The sequence below is a fragment of the Mus caroli genome, unplaced genomic scaffold (assembly GCF_978045245.1).
Source record: "Mus caroli unplaced genomic scaffold, Mus_caroli_1 scaffold_5, whole genome shotgun sequence".
NCBI lineage: Eukaryota > Metazoa > Chordata > Mammalia > Rodentia > Muridae > Mus > Mus caroli.
Genome location: NW_028227260.1, coordinates 92,579,326 through 92,592,894, shown reverse-complemented (window position 1 = coordinate 92,592,894; position 13,569 = coordinate 92,579,326). Strand labels below are relative to the sequence as shown.

The window sequence follows — 13,569 nt, the reverse complement described above, 5'->3', positions numbered from 1 at the left end:
TCAACAATGGACAAATGGGACCTCATGAAACTGAAAAGCTTCTGTAAGGCAAAGGACAGTGTCAATAAGACAAAATAGCAACCTACAGACTGGGAAAAGATCTTCACTAACCCTATATCTGATAAGGCTAATATGCAAAATATACAAAGAACTCAAGAAATTAACCTCCCAAAACACAAATAACCCAACTTAAAAATGGTGTACAGACCCTAAACAGAGAATTCTCAACAGTAATCTCAGATGGCTAGGAAGTACTTAAAGAAATGTGCAGAGTTGCTGCCAGGAGCTCGAAAGCAAGCACCTCAGCTCTGTGATCTGGAGCGGCTGCATTTTCAGAGCCATCACCATGCCTCTGGCTAGAGATCTATTACACCTTTTCTTGAAAGAGGAGAAGAAAAAGCATAAGAAGAAATGGCTGGTTCAGAGCCCAAATTCTTACTTCATGGATGTGAAATGTCCAGGTTGCTACAAGATTACTACAGTTTTCAGCCATGCTCAGACAGTAGTTCTTTGTGTGGGTTGTTCAACTCTGTAGTGCCAGCCCACAGGAGGAAGAGACAGGCTCACAGAAGGCTGTTCATTTAGAAGAAAGCAACACTAATCATCTATACAAGATCCTGAATTTGTATTTTTCACAGAAAGCCTTATCAACTTCAGTTACTTTACAATGTAATTATTGTTTGATTTTATAAAGTCTACAACAATGATCTCCTATTTTGGTGTCAGTTTTTCAACAAAGGTTTAATTATGGGGGAAAAAAAAAAGAAATGTTCAAAGTCCTTAGTCATCAAGGAACTGAAAATCAAAACGACCCTGGAGTTCTACCTTACACCAATTAGAATGGCAAAGATCATAAACTCAAGTGACAGCACATGCTGGTGAGGATGTGGAGAAAGAAAAATACTCCATTGCTGGTAGGATTATAAGCTGGTAAAATCACTCTGGAAAACAATCTGGTGGTTCCTCAGAAAATTGGAAATAGTTCTACCTGAAGACTCAGCTATACCACTCCTGGGAATATACCAAAAATATGATCCACCATACATACCACAAGGACACGTTCTCCACTATGTTCATAGCAGCCTTATTTGTAATAGCCAGAACTTGGTTGCCTTCTTTTGGTTTTACTTTAAATTGGTTCTCCAACTCAGGTGATGAAAATAACCTTTGGTTGCCAGGAGAAGGTAATAAAATTTTGTCTGATGACTCTTCATTGAAAGTAACTGCTTTGTTCTCCACTGACTTGTTTCTGTTGGTCAGTGTGTCTTGATTCCATATATATGTTTGTACATGGCATGTATACATGGATTTGCATGAAGTGTGTATTAGGGGAGTGGATATTGGGGGGATGGAAAGAAAACAAAGTTCATAAGGAGACATTAGATCATTCATTCAGACTGCTATAAAAGAACTCAATAAACTGGGTGCCTTATAAATAGCAGACAATGAATGCATATGGCTCTGGAGACCAGCATTCAAAGGTCAAGACATGGAAGATTTAGTGTCTTGTATGGGCTGTTTCCTGAAACACAAGTGAGCCTTCTCCTTGTGACTTCACAATGTATATGGGGTAGGGAGCTCTCTGGGGTCTCTTTGATAAGAACATTAATTCCACTCATGAGTGTCCACCCTCATGACATCACCATCTCATAGATCCCTCACATTCTAACACCTACCCATGTGAGTGAGGCTTCAACAGAAGAATATTTGACAAACACACATTTGTTTTTAAATATACATTATAATTAAATAATAATGTACTAACAATTTCTTGGAAGAGCATTCCTCATTTAACTCAATTTTTTTAAAAATGGAAATGCATGAGTTTAAAATAAAATATAATAGAAGTAAAATAGAAAAGTTTAATCAAACAGCTGGAAGGGCTGTTCAGTGAAAAGGAACATTAGTGTTGTGTTTTCTCTTCTGTTGATTGAACTGTGCAGGTCTCTTACCTATCAGGCATCAAAAGTCAGAAAGCATGAAAGTTCCCAAGAGGGCTATTTATGTCACCAACACTTTCATAAAGAGTGAGCGAAGAGGCATTTTCCAGGTAAGCAAACTGCTGGGTAATAAATGTGCTGAGCAACATGCTTACATAAACGTTCCAGGGAGTTGATTTACTTGGAAATAGAATTAAATGCAATCAGGGGAGATCGTTTGGGAAAGGCTTATGTTGACAGTCACTTGGAAATATGTCCCTAAAAGTCTTCATAGGGGGAGAATTTCAATGGATTGACAGGTACTCCTCCAGCATTCAGAGCCTTTTGAGTTCACAGACAAAGCTGTTCTCTCTAGAAATGTGAAATACCAGCACATGTGGGGCTTCAAAATGATGCTCACTGGGCAAAAGCATCACCTTCCACGTGGTGGACCTTCATTCTCACCACTTGATATTACCAAAGATATGAAATTAAGGCATAAACACTTTCTCCTATCTATATAATTCTCCATGTAAGGGGTGTCTTTACACCTAATGATGTGTGGCTTTAGATAGATGAAAATCTCACAGACACTAAAAGGCCCAATCTCAGAAGAGCATTTATTTATTCAAGAAACTGCCTTTTTTAGTATAAAATAGATTTTATTTAGGGTATGAGGAAGGGAGTTGAGGGGATACTAGACACACACACACACACACACACAGAGAGAGAGAGAGAGAGAGAGAGAGAGAGAGAGAGAGAGAGAATATTAGAGACCTGCCATGAACATGTAGAGAGGGAGGGGAATGGGAAAAGGGAAAGAAGAGGAAGAAGGTAAGGGAGCAGGAGCAAGAAGAAAAGAGAGCAAGAGCAAGAAACTGTCTTGAATGATACAATTACTTTATGACAAATTGGCATTAATGTTGCAAATACTTTACAACAGATTGGCTTTAATGCCACAATACTCTTCAACCAAACTGTAAATTATTGAATATAAAAATAAATATACCTTGGAAAGAAGTCATGATGTTCTTAGGTACATTGTACTTCTTTTGTCTGCTCATAGGATTGAAACAGAACTTGATGGCCCCCATGTGGAAAATGTTAAAGGCTGTGCTCACAAAGCTGTAAGCACGCTTCTTTCAGCTGACTGACCAACTGGCACCAGCCACTAACTTGGTCACTCAAAAACAATGTTTGTAATCACTCCTATTCTCCAACATAGAGTCATGGTAATACCAACACCCCCATCAAAAGTTTTGTGAAGTTGGATCCCATTCATGTGCTGTCAGGCATGCAGTGAATCCAGGCCACTGTTATCTATTGTAATAGGTTTTACCTAGACACACAAGTTAATTTAGAGAGTGCCTAAATTCTACCTCTTACTACTCAACTAGGAGAAAATGGGACATAGCTACTTAATCTTTCTCTCCAAATTGATCACAATAGCTGCAACACTTGACTACTTTTCATTTTCCAATTTATCCTTCTTTCTAAACCCTGGTCTCCTCTCTTCCTAGTTATCAAAGTATCTTGCTTCTGTTATTAGTATAAACTATGACTCTACAGGGTGAAATCTCCCACCTACCTGAACAACAGATAATGTCAGGGAGTTATAACTTGTATCTATAGAATTGTTGCCACTGTAAATGAAGCAGAAAGGCAGGACATTGGACTGTATGTTTGGTTCTGCTTGTATTTAGTAAAATCCAGAGTAGAATGCATATACCCAGATCCTCAAATTATTTAATATCTTCTTGACATGAATTTACAATATAATATGTCCATTAAAAATGCAACCCGGGAATCCACCCCATAATCAGCTTCCAAACGCTGACACCATTGCTTACACTAGCAAGATTTTGCTGACAGGACCCAGATATAGCTGTCTCTTGTGAGACTATGCCGGGGCCTAGCAAACACAGAAGTGGATGCTCACAGTCAGCTATTGGATGGATCACAGGGTTCCCAATGGAGGAGCTAGAGAAAGTACCCAAGGAGCTAAAGGGATCTGCAACCCTATAGGTGGAACAACATTATGAAGTAACCAGTACCCCAGAGCTCTTGACTCTAGCTGCATATGTATCAAAAGATGGCCTAGTCGGCCATCACTGGAAAGAGAGGCCCACTGGACACACAAACATTATATGCCCCAGTACAGGGAAATGCCAGGGCCAAAAAAATGGGAATGGGTGGGTAGGGAAATGGGGGGGAGGGTATGGGGGACTTTTGGGATAGCATTGGAAATGTAATTGAGGAAAATATGTAATAAAAATATTAAAATTTTTTTAAAAATGCAACCCGGAGACAAAGAAGATGGACAAGCAAACTGTTTGTTATGCAAATTTAAGGAAGTGAGTTTGATCTCCAACATCCATGTAAAATGCTGTTCATGATATTGCATGCCTTATAATCTCAGTTCTAGGGAAGTAGGGACAGGTGGATCCCAGAATTCTTGACAAGCAAGCCTGGCTAAACAAGTAAATCCAATATTCCAGTGAAAGACTCAAAGGAAAGCTCCTAAGGAACAACTAGGGTTAATATGTGTACCTATAACACACACACACACACACACACAAACACAAACACACATACCCCCTATCCTCACAAGTGAAGCCACACATACAAACACAAGCATATAATAAAATTGAAATTGGAGAATGATAGGCATTAAAGTCCATATGCAAATATGACCACACAAAGTATGATCTTTGGTAACAAACATCTGATGGTATATACAAGACTATTGGCAAACAGTCTCCTCAATATTTCACCAAAAGAGCATATTTGTTCACTTGGTACTTGATTATGGTGTGGCTAAAAGCCAGTGACTCACACATGCTAGTTATAAACAGTTCTGCTGAGGAACAGCCCCAAGCCCTAAGGGGACTGTTTAAATAAATGCAAAATAACATGGCAAAAGTCTTACAGCCACACATAAATATCTCTTTAAATTTATAAGTTATTTTTTCTTTAGGTTTCCTATGTTAACTAATGTTTCCTTTCAAATTATATAAAATTCGATGGAATCACTGTCTATCCTTCAATTGAAAAATATTTTATTTCACTCTGCCCCTTTGTTTATTTTTATTATTGTAATTTATTTGCATGTTTCTTCTGTCTTACCTTCCTCCAAACCATCCTATATATATCCCTCCTGTCTTATTCAGGGTGTCCATTGCTGTGAAGATACACTATGACCAAGGCAACTCTCATAAAGGACAACTTTTTGTTGGGGCTAACTTGTGGGTCCATTACCATCAAGGCATGGCAGCATACAGTCAGGCTTGGTGCTGAAGAAGGAGCTGAGAGTTCTACATCTTATTCTGAAGGGAACCAGGAGAAGACTGGATCACACTGGCCAGACTTAAACATATATGAGACCTCAAAGTCTTGCTTCTCCATTGACATACTTCCTCCAACAAGGCCACCCGTACTCTAACAAGGCCACACCTCCTAATAGTGCCACTCCCTAGGAGTGGCATATTCAAACCACACCTCCCAACTCTCCTTCAAATTCATGATCTCTTTTTTTATTAATTGTTATTGCATGAATATATGTTAGTTATATATACAAATATATATATATATATATATATATATATATATATATATATATTTCTAAATATAACCTGCCTGGTCCACATGTTATTTGTACATATGTTTTCAGAGGTTACCATTTGGGATTGGATAACCAAGTTGAATGTCCTTCCCTGGGGAGGGTCACCCTTCTAATCCCAGCTTCAGTCAGTTTGCTATATTTCTTTGTGTAGGTTAGAGCTTCATCTCCCTTTGATAGAAATCTAAAAACAATAGCCACAAGCTAAAATATAAAACTATTTTATTTTAGGAAAAATCAACATACAGACCCATGTCACAAAGTAATGATTTGATTTTCATCACTATTCCTGGTGCCATAAGTATCATGTGACATTGTATAGCTCTTGCAGACAAAAAAAAAAAAACCTATAAAACTATAAAATCATGTGACATTGAATAGGTCTTGCAGACAAAGAACTATAAAACCCTCAAAGAAGACAGTGGTCCTATTTTAAAAAATGTATATGTGTGTTTTGCCTGCATGTATGCCCATGTAGTGTATGTGTGCCTGGTGCTTTGGAGGCCAGAACAGGGAAAGGGCATTTGATCCCCTAGGACTAGAGTTACAGATGATTGTTATCTACCACATAGGTCCTGAGAATGGAACCTGGGTCATCTGGAAGAACAGCTAGTGCTTTTAACCACTGAACCATCTCCCTATTCCCATGTTCTAGCATTTTGTTACCAACTTTTCAGCTCAGAAAAAGATGGCCTTGCCTAAAATCATCATATGTAATTCTCAGTAAATTCACACACAGTCAACTCAGCTTTGTACAATTAGTATGCAAATGAATGTCTTTAATACATTTTCTTAGACATACATCATGGACTTAGTTCATATTAACCCCTGCATCTCTTTTGCTTGTTGAAAATGTTTTTTTCTTAACATAAATGTAAACAGTGAACTAATTCGGTTTCTATATTTACCTTATGCTAATCCCCAACAACTGAACAAATAAATCAAGATTTATTTAAGACTGCAATTAAATAGGTGAGCAGTTACAAGATGTTTCTTAAACTTCTACGATAAATTGGCTATCTTCCAGCTCCATCCCATGATACTTGCATATTATTATTAATCTGGTTCTTTGGACCCCTTCTTTTCTTTGTGGCTTTTTAAACAGTTTTATATGTGTGTGTGTGTGTGTGTGTGTGTGTGTGTGTGTGTGTGTGTGTGTGTGTGTGTGTATTTTCTTCATTTACATTTCAAATGCTATTGCAAAAGTCCCCCATACCCTCCCCTCCACTCCCCTACCCACCCACTCCCACTTCTTGGCCCTGGCGATCCCATAATCAGCCTCCAAAGCAGACACCATCGCATATGCCAGCAAGATTTTGCTGAAAGCACCCTGATATAGCTGTCTCTTTTTGGCTATGTCAGTGCCTGGCAAACACAGAAGTGGATGCTCACAGTCAGCTATTGGATGGAACACAGGGCTCCCAATGGAGGAGCTAGAGAAAGTACTCATGGACCCCTTCTTTATCACACCAATTCCTCCTTGTAATTTTCCTTTTTTCAAAACCTATTTTTAATGGTGGTTCTTAAATGCTTTAACCTCCCTTTAGCCCACCACCCACCAGAGGTTGTGGAAAAGAAAGGATACAGGGGAAGTGTATCTGTTTAGAAAGGTTCTTTGGAGTATCTCCCATCAGTGTTGTCTGAAAATTGGCAATTCAGATTATAGGTTAGTGGCAGCAGCTTGATCCACTCACAAACACTTCACAGATACATCAGTAGTCCAGTTCTGAAGTATAGGGATGACAAAAATGAGTCAACAGTGATGGCACTACATAACATAGATAGGTCCATGAGTCAGCTGGAGGGACCAGGAGGAACACTAGGAGAAGTTCTCAGCTCTGCCTCTCTCAGGGAAGTGAAGCTCAGCAGATATGTGAGACTAACAACCAAAGCACAGTTAGCTCTATGAGTAAGCCAAGCTCAGTCTCAGTCACTGTGTGTGGAGTCCTGTTTATACCCCTCCAAACGTGACGTGTCTGCCAGGGGCCTTGCCTCAGCATCTGTCTCAGCCAACATCACTCTGCCAATTAGCTTGAATCCACGGAAGTGGCAAGAAACACCGAAGCACACCAACTAGAAGTTTTGTTGTTGTTGTTGTTGTTTTGTTTTGTTTTGTTTTGTTTGGTACATTTCTCTCTATGGAGTCCTGACAAATGCAGCTCAACTATGCAATGTAAGGCAAACCAATACATGTGTGTTGTTAGCAAAGAATCCTTCATCATGTGTCCTTTCACATGCTTGCTTAAGCAGAACATCCTTTCACATGTGTTGGCTTCAACTAAACATTCCTTCACATCCCTGGCTCAGTAAAACAACTTTCCAAAGAATCTTTAAGTTTCCACTTCACTCCATCCTCCACAATGATCTGGCCCTATTTCTCTCCTTTCTTTCACTAATGTCCCACACTATTCTCTATTTTGCCCAGCCATTGGGTGATCAGCATTTATTGACAAGGCAGAGACTAAATGGCAGGAACTGTTTACACAAACTTAAGACAGAAGATTCTTGGTATAACCATTGCATTGCCATGTCCAGTTTGAAACAAGATACGAGGGTAGAGAACCCAACATTTGAATAACCCAAGGGTAAACTTTACACAGCTTACAAAACATTATGCCTGCAGCAGCTTGTCTTTCCTCTCCTCTCCCACTGGTGTTCTTTCTCATTCAAATAGTAGTTTCCTTTCTATTATGTGATATATATATATATATATATATATATGCATATGAAAAAATAAATGTCTTTATTAGTCTGGAATATATCTTATTTAATATAATGATTTCTACTTCAATCTTATTCTTTCTTGTGGCTGATAAAAAATTCATTATATATGAATACTGAATTTTCTTTATCCACTCATCTCTATATGCATATACAGTCTCAATCCATAGCCTGATTCTCATGAACAGCTACATGATAAAAATAGGTGTAGAAGCACTTAAATTTCTTCAGACATGGACATGGAGGTGGTATAGCAGCATCATATGGTAGTTCTATTTCCAGTTGCTTAAGGAACCTCCAAACTGTTCTCCATAGTGCCTGTGCCAGTTTTCATTCATCCCAGAACTGTTCTTCTCCCTCTTCTCTAAATCCTCACCAGAATGTGTTGTGAAAGCACTGTGATTAGAAACAGAAAAAAATGGACATTTATGAATGGCTTCAGCTTGAAAACTACAGAGGAGTATCCTGGGAGGTTACAAAGTCTAAGAAGGGCTGAAAATATCCCAAGAGAGAGGTTAAATATGTCAGGAAGAATGGTGCTGTATTTTCAGTTTTGAGTCCTGTTTTTGAAAAGCATTGAATCATTTCAGTCCTGTACTGGAGGAAAAATTGTTTACAAAAAGTTCAACTTTATTCTGTGAATTAAGTACTCCCTCCAGGCCAATGCCAATATTTTCTCACAAAAAGAGTTTCTATTTTCCTACCTTTGGGAGTACATGGTGAGAAATGACCCTTCTGTGCAATGAGAGGAGCAATGACTTTCATGTTCAAGTTAAGTTCTCATGTACTTAATCCTGGAATTATTGTCCCTTGAAAATGGAATTTAACATTGGATACTATCAAACCCTTGTGGTATTTCATATGTATTTTCTCCAGGGACAGTCAAGGCATTCCAAGAACCCAGGATATCTTGAATATTCTTCAACCTCCCCAGCAACCTCTTACTCTGGCTTTGGAACATTTCTCCACCTTGAGCTCCTACAGTGCATAAATAATTGCTGTTTCTGCCAAATTCTTTGTTTCTGTGGCCTTCTATTTCTTCTGCCTATGCTAAACCAGAAGGACTTTGGATTGCAGTTGAGCAGTCAATTCATGTTCCAAGAGTGTGTAGTTCTTTTGATCCAAAGACCAAAAGATGCAGAAATTTTTCTAAGTTCTTTTTTTCCACTGAGTTGGGTTGTTCAGAGTGATGAATGAACCTAGAAATTAACTTATTAATTTAATTAATAAAAATGTTTAGTTAAATTATAATATTGTGTGTATGTATGTATGTATGTTGTGCATGTATGTGTACTTGTTCATGTATGTGTGGTCTCATGTATGAATAAATATGTGTGCATGTTTGTGTGTGTGCCTATGGAAGCCGGACAATGTCAGGTTTCTTCTCCAGTTGTTCTGGATCTCATATAATAAAAGAGAACCCAGTGCTGAGAAATTCAGTTATTCGAAGGTTAGCTACTCCAGTTAGTCATGCTGTTCCAGTTATCTTTTGTCTCAGTTTCTCAAATGCAATGATTATAAACTGTAGGCCACAACTTCCTGGCATTTAAAAAAATGTTATGGATCTGAACTCTGGTCCTCATACTTGCAGGGAAAGCACTTGACCTTTTGAGTTATTTTTCCAGCCTGAGACTGACAGTCTTTTGTATCCCTCTGAGATTCCAATATATCTGGAAGAGCATATATCTTCTGACTTTGGAGTAAGGCATGGAAGCATTAGCTGTGTGAGAGATTTTTGATCTCCTCACTACTGGACATCTCTACCTCCTAGCCAGACCACCCAACACCATGATGAGTTCTCATACACTGCTCATCCTAGTGCATCTATAGTGAGCTTATTTAGGTCACATGTTTAGAGTACAGGTTTCAGTTATGTTATTTTAATACTTGATTGGGCTGACTATGCATTTTTTCATTATCCCCACCCATACTCATCCTATAACGTTAACCCTTCCTGGGGAGACAAACACAAGCATCTACTCACTCCAGACAGGCCACCCAAGATAGACCATATCACATTTCAAGTAAAGAACAACCTGAGTAACCAAAGAGTTTTGATTTCTCTACAGAGCACAGATGAAGGCTTATTTGTAGGAGCAAATGTGACCTCAAGGAGGCTGCACTAAAGTCTCACTCCAGCATTGACAGAAATTTCCCCTAGTTCATAGATAGAATCTTCTCTCCACCCTTTAGTCAAGTGTCTAGTCCCTCTGTACTCTAACACCTCCTAAGATCAGGACAGAATGAACAGAATTCCATACAACTAGGAAGGAAGTATAGAAAGATATGGTTAACATTTCAGGTGAGGGCCTAATGAATCTCCCCACATCATCCTTTTATGAGGTTCATGTCCAGCATCTCTTGCTCCTACTCATAGCTACTGAGAAAAAAATGGTTAATAGTTGTTAATGTAGTGTCCTACACACATATGTATTTGTTCCTATGACAAATTGCACTGTTTGGATTGCTATGCTTTTATGCCTCTTAAGGTAATTAAAATTTGTCCTTCTTATAATTATGTTTATCATTTTCATGAAAATTTATTCCTAAGTATAAATTTTAGGTGAGGTTTATCAAGTTTCTAGAGAAATCCAAATGAAATACTGAACTCAGATTAATTAGAAGTACTCACAACTTTATAATATCAAAACCAGCCCACATCAAAGTAGAAATATCTCAGTATATTTGAGATTAGTTTTTGTTTTTTATAAGAAGTATCTATTTTAAAATATTTTTTGATGTTTTCTAGACAGGAATTCTCTGTGTAAACCTGACTGTCCTGGAACTCACTCTGTAGACCAGGCTGGTCTCGAACTCAGAAATCCACCTGCCTCTGCCTCCCAAGTGCTTGGATTAAAGGCGTGCACAACCATGGCCCGACTAAAATATTCTTATTTTTAATTAGAGAGAGACAGGAACCCTAAAAGTCAGACAAGAGTGTTGGATTCTCTCAAGTTGTACTTACAGGTCGTTGAAAGCTCCTGATGTGGGTTCTGGGAACCAAACTGAAGCCTGTATAAGAGGCATTCTCCTCCAAACCTAATAACCTAGGTTAAGTCTCAAGCACCTATACTAGAAGGAGAAAACCAACTCCTGCAAATAGATCTCCATATATTAATGGTGGCATGGACACATGTATGCTACACACACACACACACACACACACACGCACACACACACACACACACACACACAAAGCTTTATCCTATTTTATAAGAAAAATAGAAGTAAGAGACAAGGATCAAACTATTTTGTATATTTTATGAGTTTGCAAAAATGGTATATAACATTTGCTTATTATAGACTCTTGCCTAATTATAATGTCTCCAGCTTATTAATACCATTATTGAAATATTGTATAATGGTGTACTTGGGCTGGAGAGATGACACAGCAGTCAAAGTACTTGCTATGCAAACATGAGGACCAGAGTTTAAATGCCCAGAAACCTGTGTAAATTTCAGGTGGAAGTGATGTCTCATCTGTAACTTCAACCTAATAAGTCAGAAGACCAACAAAATTAACTATATTGACAAACTGGGTTTGATTAAGAGACTCTGCCCCAATGAATACGGTAGAAGCAGTATCAAAAAATGATTCTTGACATCAACCTCTGGATTCATGTGTACACATTTGCCTTAGACACATGCAAAAATATACATACACATCCACACACTATCCACAAAAATATGGCAGAAATATATGATGCTATGTTATTCTGCCACATTGATGTCATTACTTGTAGAAGTATGCTACCAACTAAGGCTATGTTGATGATAAGTCTATTAAACACAATCATACCATGATTGGCTCTTCCTGTGGTTCCTTACATAGTGCCATGTGATATTTATACCTAAATTTAGATTTTGGGGATTTTAAAATGATTACTCTTAATTGGCTCTGACACTTCCTACATCTTTTCATGAACATGACTTCAAGAACAAGAAATTACTCAGTCATATTTCATAGTTAAACATTTCAGCCTCTATAATTTTACTAGCAAATATAGCTTAATTAAATTTTCATATCTCTTTGTATTGTCTTACTGCACATTTTCTTTATGGTGTGTTAGTTTTAAATTTTTACTTTCTCTTTTCTCCTTTTTGTGAGGTATTTTTCTTCTCACTTAAATGCAAAGCATTATAGTTATTTTCTGCTCATACTCACTGATTAAGACCCATAATTCGCTACTGGTTTCTTAAACTTGCTGATGTCTAGTGCTAATTCTGACTTGGCCATGGCAGAGATAGCATGACATGGTTCTTGTCCCTGGAACATCAGGACATGGGCTTCCATGAGTGTTAGTGGTTGCTGTGGTTATAAAACACACATAAACACACACACACACACACTTTCTACTTCATGTTCCTCCTTCAAGGAATGTACTTTCTGCCAAGGTTAGTGAGTGCATGATAAAGACATCATGAGTCCATGAGATGAGGGAATGGCTAATGTCTCAGGAAAAAAGTAAACTCTGAAACTTCAGGACAGCCCTTAACACTGTGGAAAAGAACTCTGAAAACATGAGTTCACAAATATATGATTTCGCAACTATGAAAAATATAAGGATGTAATATGAATTATATAAGTAGCTTCACAGATCTAAAAGAACAGAGGCAGCTGCTCTATGAGGCAACTTTATCAGAAAGATACCAAGGAAGGAGATTTAGGGAGTGGTAATCATAGGACAAGATCCAGCTAATTTTTTTGTTTGTGCATACAAAGACAAGCAGATTCCTGAGTTCAAGATGAGCCTGGGGCAAAGGGAGCTTAGGTCCAGGTCCAGGTGAGGTAGGAATGACAATTTCAGGGTGGGGTTGCACAAAGCTAGTTTATAGTCTGTGCTTAACAAAAGCAAGCAGATCTCTGAATTCTTTTGAATTGTTTAACTAAAAAAAAAAAAAAATGTGCTTGCTGTCTCCTTCTAAGAACCAAGAGGCTAGTGTCATGGGCTGTTAATTCATGGAATAATCAAAAGGGGACCTGGAGTAGTGACTGAGTTGATAAGTAAATAAAAGACTGGGCTTTTGATCTGCAAGAGATGAGCTATCCAGATAGTTTTTAGAAAGTTATCTTGGACAGAATATAGAGAAAACAATCTGAAAGCTGTCTCAAGCAGAACATAGGCTTGTAAGCCACGATTTGAATTTGAGTCATTTGTTTTCCAGCTCCCAGATACCCCTTCTCTGGGGAACCTGTCACCGAGCTGAGGCTGATCCTTGGCAGTGTAGATTTTTGTCCTCCCAAGACCCATATTTGAGTGAGTTGAGTGAGAAGAGCTCACCTGCGATCTTATGTCTCCCACTGTTTGG

At 38.2% G+C, this 13,569-nt stretch overlaps 1 pseudogene; it reads left to right on the top strand.

Moving 5' to 3' along the window:
• Nucleotides 1-346: 346 nt before the first annotated feature.
• On the top strand, nucleotides 347-601 carry LOC110286994 (small ribosomal subunit protein eS27-like pseudogene; annotated as a pseudogene).
• Nucleotides 602-13,569: the final 12,968 nt, after the last annotated feature.